Source organism: Rhinopithecus roxellana, chromosome 5, assembly GCF_007565055.1.
Source record: "Rhinopithecus roxellana isolate Shanxi Qingling chromosome 5, ASM756505v1, whole genome shotgun sequence".
Classification (NCBI taxonomy): domain Eukaryota; kingdom Metazoa; phylum Chordata; class Mammalia; order Primates; family Cercopithecidae; genus Rhinopithecus; species Rhinopithecus roxellana.
The window spans coordinates 91279703-91286364 of NC_044553.1; the positions used below are offsets into that span (position 1 = coordinate 91279703).

Consider the following 6662-nt stretch of genomic DNA (forward strand, 5'->3'; position numbering starts at 1 on the left):
CAGCCTGGGTGACAGTGCGAGACTCTGTCTCAAAAAAAAATAAAAATAAAAAAGTGAATCAGGACATCTGACCGTGTAGTATACAGAGCTGATATGGATGCATCCTTCCCACTAAAAACACATGGAAATTCTGAATAAAATATAACCAATAAGCAAAATTTACTTCCAAAGGACAAGTATCTACCAGATTCCAAAGTTAAAAAAATCAAAGCCAGAGCTTCAGCAATCCACTGGAATTTCAGTTTCAGACTTCGAGGCTATGGGACTCCACAGGGAAAAAGAGGAGGATTGGAAGCTCCACCTCCACCTCCCTGCAGGAATAAAGCCCTTCACCTTAAAGAACAGTCCTGTAAGTAAAAAGGAAACTGTACACAGCCTGCTCGCTAGCCCAAAGAGAGAGAGAGAGGAAATTGCTGAGTGCCCTGGTCCTTGAGTTTAAAATTTACATATTAAAAAAAAAAAAAAAAGCCACTGCTGGGCACAGTGGCTAATGTCTGTAATCCCAGCACTTTGGGAGGCTGAGGTGGGCAGATCACAAGGTCAGGAGTTTGAGACCACCCTGGCCAACATGGCAAAACCCTGTCTCTACTAAAAATACAAAAATTGGCTGGGCGCAGTGGCTCACGCCTATAATCCCAGGACTTTGGGAGGCCGAGGCAGGCGCATCACCTGAGGTCGGGAGTTCGAGACCAGCCTGACCAACGTGGAGAAACCCCGTCTCTACTAAAAATACAAAATTAGCCAGGCATGGTGGCTCATGCCTGTAATCCCAGCTACTCAGGAAGCTGAGGCAGGAGAATCGCTTGAACCCGGTAGGCGGAGGTTGCGGTGAGCCGAGATTGAGCCATTGCACTCCAACCTGGGCAACAAGAGCGAAACTCCATCTCAAAAAATAAATAAATAAAAATTAAATAATAAAAATAAAAATACAAAAATTAGCCAGGCACGTTGGCGGGCACCTGTAATCCCAGCTACTCAGGAGGCTAAGGCAGGAGAATCGCTTGAACCTGAAAGGTGGAGGTTGCAGTGAGCTGAGATCGTGCCATTGCACTCCATCCAGCCTGGGCAACAAGAACAAGACTCCATCTCAAAAAAAAAAAAAAAAAAAAAAAAAGCCACCCATGAGAAATGGAAATCCTGGGCTTGCATAGGACGAGGGATCTAAATGTTTCCTCCATACAGTTTTTAATATTCCAAGATGAATTGTTACTATAAAAAGTGATCCAGGACCACCAAAATTCCTAGGGATCCAGTAAACACAACATGAAAATCTCTGTCCTTACAGACAGAGATTGAAATAAATAATTTTACAGCTCAAAGCTTATGGGAAACTCACTGAAGATGAACTAGCACAATTACATATCACAGAACTCATTAGGAAACGAATCACCATAAGGGTGAATCAGCAGACCTGAAAATTGACACCTTAAGAAGTGAAAACAATAGATGAATCAAATGGACTACAAAACAGTCAAGTTTAAAATAATTTAGAAACCACAGTGAAGGAATAAGATACTCTGGCAAAGGGACAGATTTATTTAAATAACCAAATAAAATTTTATAAATAAAAACTATTATTAGTGGAAAACAAAACTATTGCTAGGTTAAATAATAGAACAGAGCTACCTTTAAAAAGAACTGTCGGGCTGGGCCGGGCGCGGTGGCTCACGCCTGTCATCCTAATACCTTGGGAGGCCGAGGTGGACTGATCACCTGAGGTCAGGAGTTCGAGATCAGTCTGGCCAACATGGTGAAAATCCATCTATATTAAAAACACAAAAAAATTACCTGGGCATGGTGGCAGGTGCCTGTAATCCCAGCTACTCGGGAGGCAGGAGAATCACTTGAACCCGGGAGCCGGAAGTGCAGCGAGCTGAGATCACGCCTCTGCGCTCCAGTCTGGGCAATAAAAGCAAAACTCAGTTTCAAAAAAAAAAAAAAGTACTGGGGTCGCAGGACACCCGGCATAAAGGGTGGTGGTGGTGGACAGCAGCGGCAGAATGTTGCCTACCAGGGTATTTAGCCTAGTCGGCAAGCGAGCAATTTCCAAATCGGCGTCTGTACGAGCACACGGAAATGATGTGAAGAGCGATGACAATGCGCTCCCAGCTTATGTGGATCGATGTGACTACCCCTTACCTGATGTGGCTCATGTCAAGCACCTGTCTGCCAGATAGAAGGCCTTGAAGGAGGAGGAGAAGGCCTCCCGAAGCAACCTCTCCATGGATGAGAAAGTCGAGTTGTATTGCATTCAGTTCAAGAAGAGCTTTGCGGAGATGAACAGGGGTGCGAACGAGTGGAAGACGGTTGTTGGCGCTGCCATGTTCTTCATTGGCTTCACGTTGTTCATTATCATCTGGGAGAAGCGCTGTGTGTACGGCCCCATCCCGCACATCGTTGACAAATAGTGGGTGGCCATGCAGACCAAGAGGGTGCTGGACATGAGGTGAACCCCGTGCAGGGCTTTGCCGGCAAATGGGACTATAACAAGAATGAGTGGAAGAAGTGAGAGATGCTGTCCTGCGTCTGTGCCTTGCTCTGTCGTCACCTCCATGCAACTCCATGCCTATTTACTGGAAACCTGTTATGCCAAACAGTACCACTGCTAATAAATGACCAGTTTACCTGAAAAAAAAAAAAAAAAAAAAAAACTACCGAAGTGGAAGAAAAATCTGGAGAAGTTACCAGAGAGAAGGTGTGGAGAAGGGAGAAAAGAGAAATAAAGAATATGAATATGAATCAATGCATAGTTAACAGATAAGAAACACAGAAAGAGATGCTCCAACATATGGCAGTTTAAAGAGGTCTAAGAAGGAAAGAAGGGAATGAGAGAGAGAGAGAATACTCAAAGAGATGACTAAGAATTTTCCAAAATTAGAAAGTGAGAATTAAGACAGAAAATGTCTAAATAAAAACAAATCCACACTATACCCATAATGGTTAAATTTAAGATTTTTTTTTTTTTTTAAAAAAAAGAGAGAAATTCTTAAAATCAACCAGAGGAAGACAATTTATCTAAAAATAAATTATAGGTTATAATTCTCATCAGTGATAGATGATAAAGGACTAAAAAGTAATACATTAAAATGTTGAAGGGACCCCCATTTCTGGACAAGATGGAATAAGTACGAAAAACAAAAAGCTCCAAGAAAAGTCTGCTCTCTCTCCCTCAGGGTTTCTCACCTTTGGCACTTTTGATTTGGAGCTGGATAATTCTTTGCTGTAGGATCTTGTTCTCTGTATTATAGGATATTTAGCAGCATCCCTGGCTAGATGTCAGTGACAACCCTCCAGTTGTGATAACCAAAAATGTCTTAGACATTGGCAGATGTCATCTGGGGGAATAAAAGTATCCCCAGTTGAGAATCAATCCCCTTAGCCAAAGGATGTGGAAGAGGACAGTGCTGCAAGACAGAACCCTTTTGAATATACTCATTGTATTTTAGACAAACACCATGAAAGAACTGCATCTCTCTGCATCCCCACCAGGCACTGTGAAGAGCCCTGATGACCATCCTTGCCTGGCACTAACAGCAAAAGTAGCATGCCTTCCCCTCCTCACTGGAATGGGTTGGAGCTCTGTTGACCACTCCTGCCCTAAACCAAGACAGGATGAGGAAAGAAGCAGTGCCCCTTCCCTTCTTCAATGGCATAGCAACCACAGAACCCACATGAACTGTAGGGAGAAGCACTCTACCACCCTGCACTTACTAACTGAAGCACAGCAAAGAGGCAATGCCCTACCTCCTCTCAACTAGAGAGTGAGGAAGGATTATGGAGAAGAGGGGACTGGATAAAGAACTCTTGTTAAATCTGTGTATGAAGTCCTGTACATACCCCTAAATGGTCCATGCATGAAATCAACTGGCATCAACATAGTAAAGTTTTGGGAACTGAACTATGGTGAGAAATATCATATAGATTTCAATTCACCTACGGATAACACACTATAGAGAGCAGATCAGAAGAGCAGGGCAAAGGCTATAAAAACTAAATTGACATTCAAGCCACAGCCCACAAAAGTGAATAAGACATAAGTTTTGAGCCCAAGCACGTTGATTGCCTCTAAACCACAGTCTCATTATGTAATACTCAAAATGTCTAGGATACAATCCAAAGTTATTCATCAAAGTTATTCATCATACCAAGAACAGGGAAAATCTGAAAGACAAGACAATCTACAGACACCAACATCAAAGTGACACAAATGTTGGAATTTATGACAAGGATTTTAAAGCAGTTATCATAAAAATGCTCCAAGAAATTATGAACCCTCTTCAAGCAAATGGAAAAACCAGAGGTCTCTGAAAAATACTCAAGATATAAAGAACAAAACTGAAAATAACAGAACTGAAAGATACAATAAATTAATTTTTTTTTAACTGACTAGCTGGGCTCAGTGGCAGAATGGAGATGACAGAGGGAAAAGACCAGTGATCTTAAAAATATATCAATAAAGCCAGGCGCGGTGGCTCACACCTGTAATCCCAGCACTTTGGGAGGCCAAGGTGGGTAGATCACGAGGTCAGGAGATCGAGACCATCCTGGCTAACACAGTGAAACCCCATCTCTACTAAAAATACAAAAAATTAGCCGGGCGTGGTGGCAGGGGACTATCTACTTAGGAGGCTGAGGCAGGAGAATGGCGTGAACTCGGGGGGCAGAGTTTGCAGTGAGCCAAGATTGCACCATTGCACTCCAGCCTAGGTGACAGAGCGAGACTCTGCCTCAAAAAAAAAAAAAAGAAAGAAAGAAAAGAAAGTATATCAATAGAAATTGTCTAATCTGAACAACAGAGACAAGTTTAGGAGGAAGGTATGAACAAAGACTCAGGGAGCTGTGGGACAATAACAAAAAAAATCTAACATTTGTGTCATCAAAATCTCAGAAGGATCAAAGAAAGAATTCAGGACTGAAAAACTATTTCAAGAAATTATGAAAATATCCCAAATTTGGGGAAAGACATAAATCTAGAGATTGAAAGACCTGACTAAACTTCAAACAGGAGAAACCCAAAGAAATCCATACCCAGACATATCATAATCAAATTTCTGAAAATTTAAGACAATAAAAACATCTTGAAAGCAGACAGAAATGATAAAGTATATATAGTGGGATAACAATTCAAATGACCATGGATTTCACATCTAAAATCATAGAGGCCAGAAGGAAGTGGCACTTTTTCTTTTGTGATATATTAATAGATTAATATATATATTTGTATATTTATATATGTCAAATATATATGTCATATATAATATATAAATATATTCTATATATCATATATATGTCAAATATATACGTCAAATATATATTTAGTATATATTTATTGACTTAAATATATGTCAAATAGAATGCCAACAACTCTACTCTACTAAAATACCATTCATAAAATACAACACTAAATAGTAGATATTATTATAAAAATGAGGAAATAGGTTTTAGCAAACTTTATTTTGTCCAATACAACATATTCTCCAATGCAAAATAGCATTGGGTTTATAATGGCTTATTTTTTCATTACAATTCTTATCTTTTTCAAACGTCTGTCTAAGCCCATAGACTTTATGATCAGTGTTTTGTTCCTGGTCCAATTGGTGGTGGTGTTTTCCCTAACATTTCCTTGATTGTGCATATGCTTTGTTAGGAATAGCCTTACAGTGAGAATAAGGAAAAAGAGTTGGATCTGTATTGTCTGTGTCTGAGAGTACTCAGGGTCCTCACCCTCAGCCAAAGGACAAACTGTCACTGCACATAGTGTCTGAGATGTGTATTCAAATTTATACATTTATGGTATCAGATAGGATCCAATTCTCCTTTACACGCAGAACAATCTGTATAACTCTACGTGTTTTTCTTCTTTTCCATTTCTACCAAGTCTGCACCACATTTTCAGATCCTATGATTATTTTGTTGGGGTGGAAGTGGCACATTTTTCAAGTGCTAAAATAAAGCAACTGTCAAGTCAGAATTCTATACCAGTGAAAATGTCCTTCAAGAACAAAAGGGAAATGAAGACATTTTTAGATGAAGGAACACTAAGAAAACTTGTTGCCAGCAATCCTACTCTAAAAGAATTGCTAAGGGGAGTTATTTGGACAGAAAGGAAATATTATTAAGAGAAATCCGGATCACCAGGAGTGAAAGAAGAGCAACGATGATGATAAATATCTTGGTAAACATAGTAAACCATTCTTCTTATGAATTCTTTAAAACATGTTTGATTTTTGAAGGCAAAAAGTATGTGTATTAGTTTGCTAGGGCTACCATAACAAAGTACCACAAACTGTGGAGTTTAAACAGTAAAATTTTCTCATATTTCTGGAGATCAGAATTCCAAGAGCAAGGTGCCAGCAAGGTTGGTCTCTTCTGGAGCCTCTCTTTGGCTTGTAGATGGCCATCTTCTTCTTGTGTCTTCACACGATCCTCTCTGTGTCTGCGTCCAAGTCTCCTCTTCTTATAATGACACTAGTCATATTGAATTAGGGCTCGCTCTAATGACCTCATTTTAACTTCATTTTAACTGAATTACATATTTTAAAACCCTAGCTTCAGATACAGTCACATTCTGAAGTCCTGAGGATTAGTACATCAATATATGGATTTGGGGTGTATACAATTTGGCCCATAAGAGAATGTGAAATACAATATATAAAAAATAA

The 6662-nt window shown here is 39.8% G+C and overlaps 1 pseudogene; it reads left to right on the forward strand.

Moving 5' to 3' along the window:
* The first annotated feature begins 2000 nt into the window (after positions 1 to 2000).
* LOC104655244 lies at positions 2001 to 2509 on the forward strand (annotated as a pseudogene).
* The last annotated feature ends 4153 nt before the right edge of the window (positions 2510 to 6662 follow it).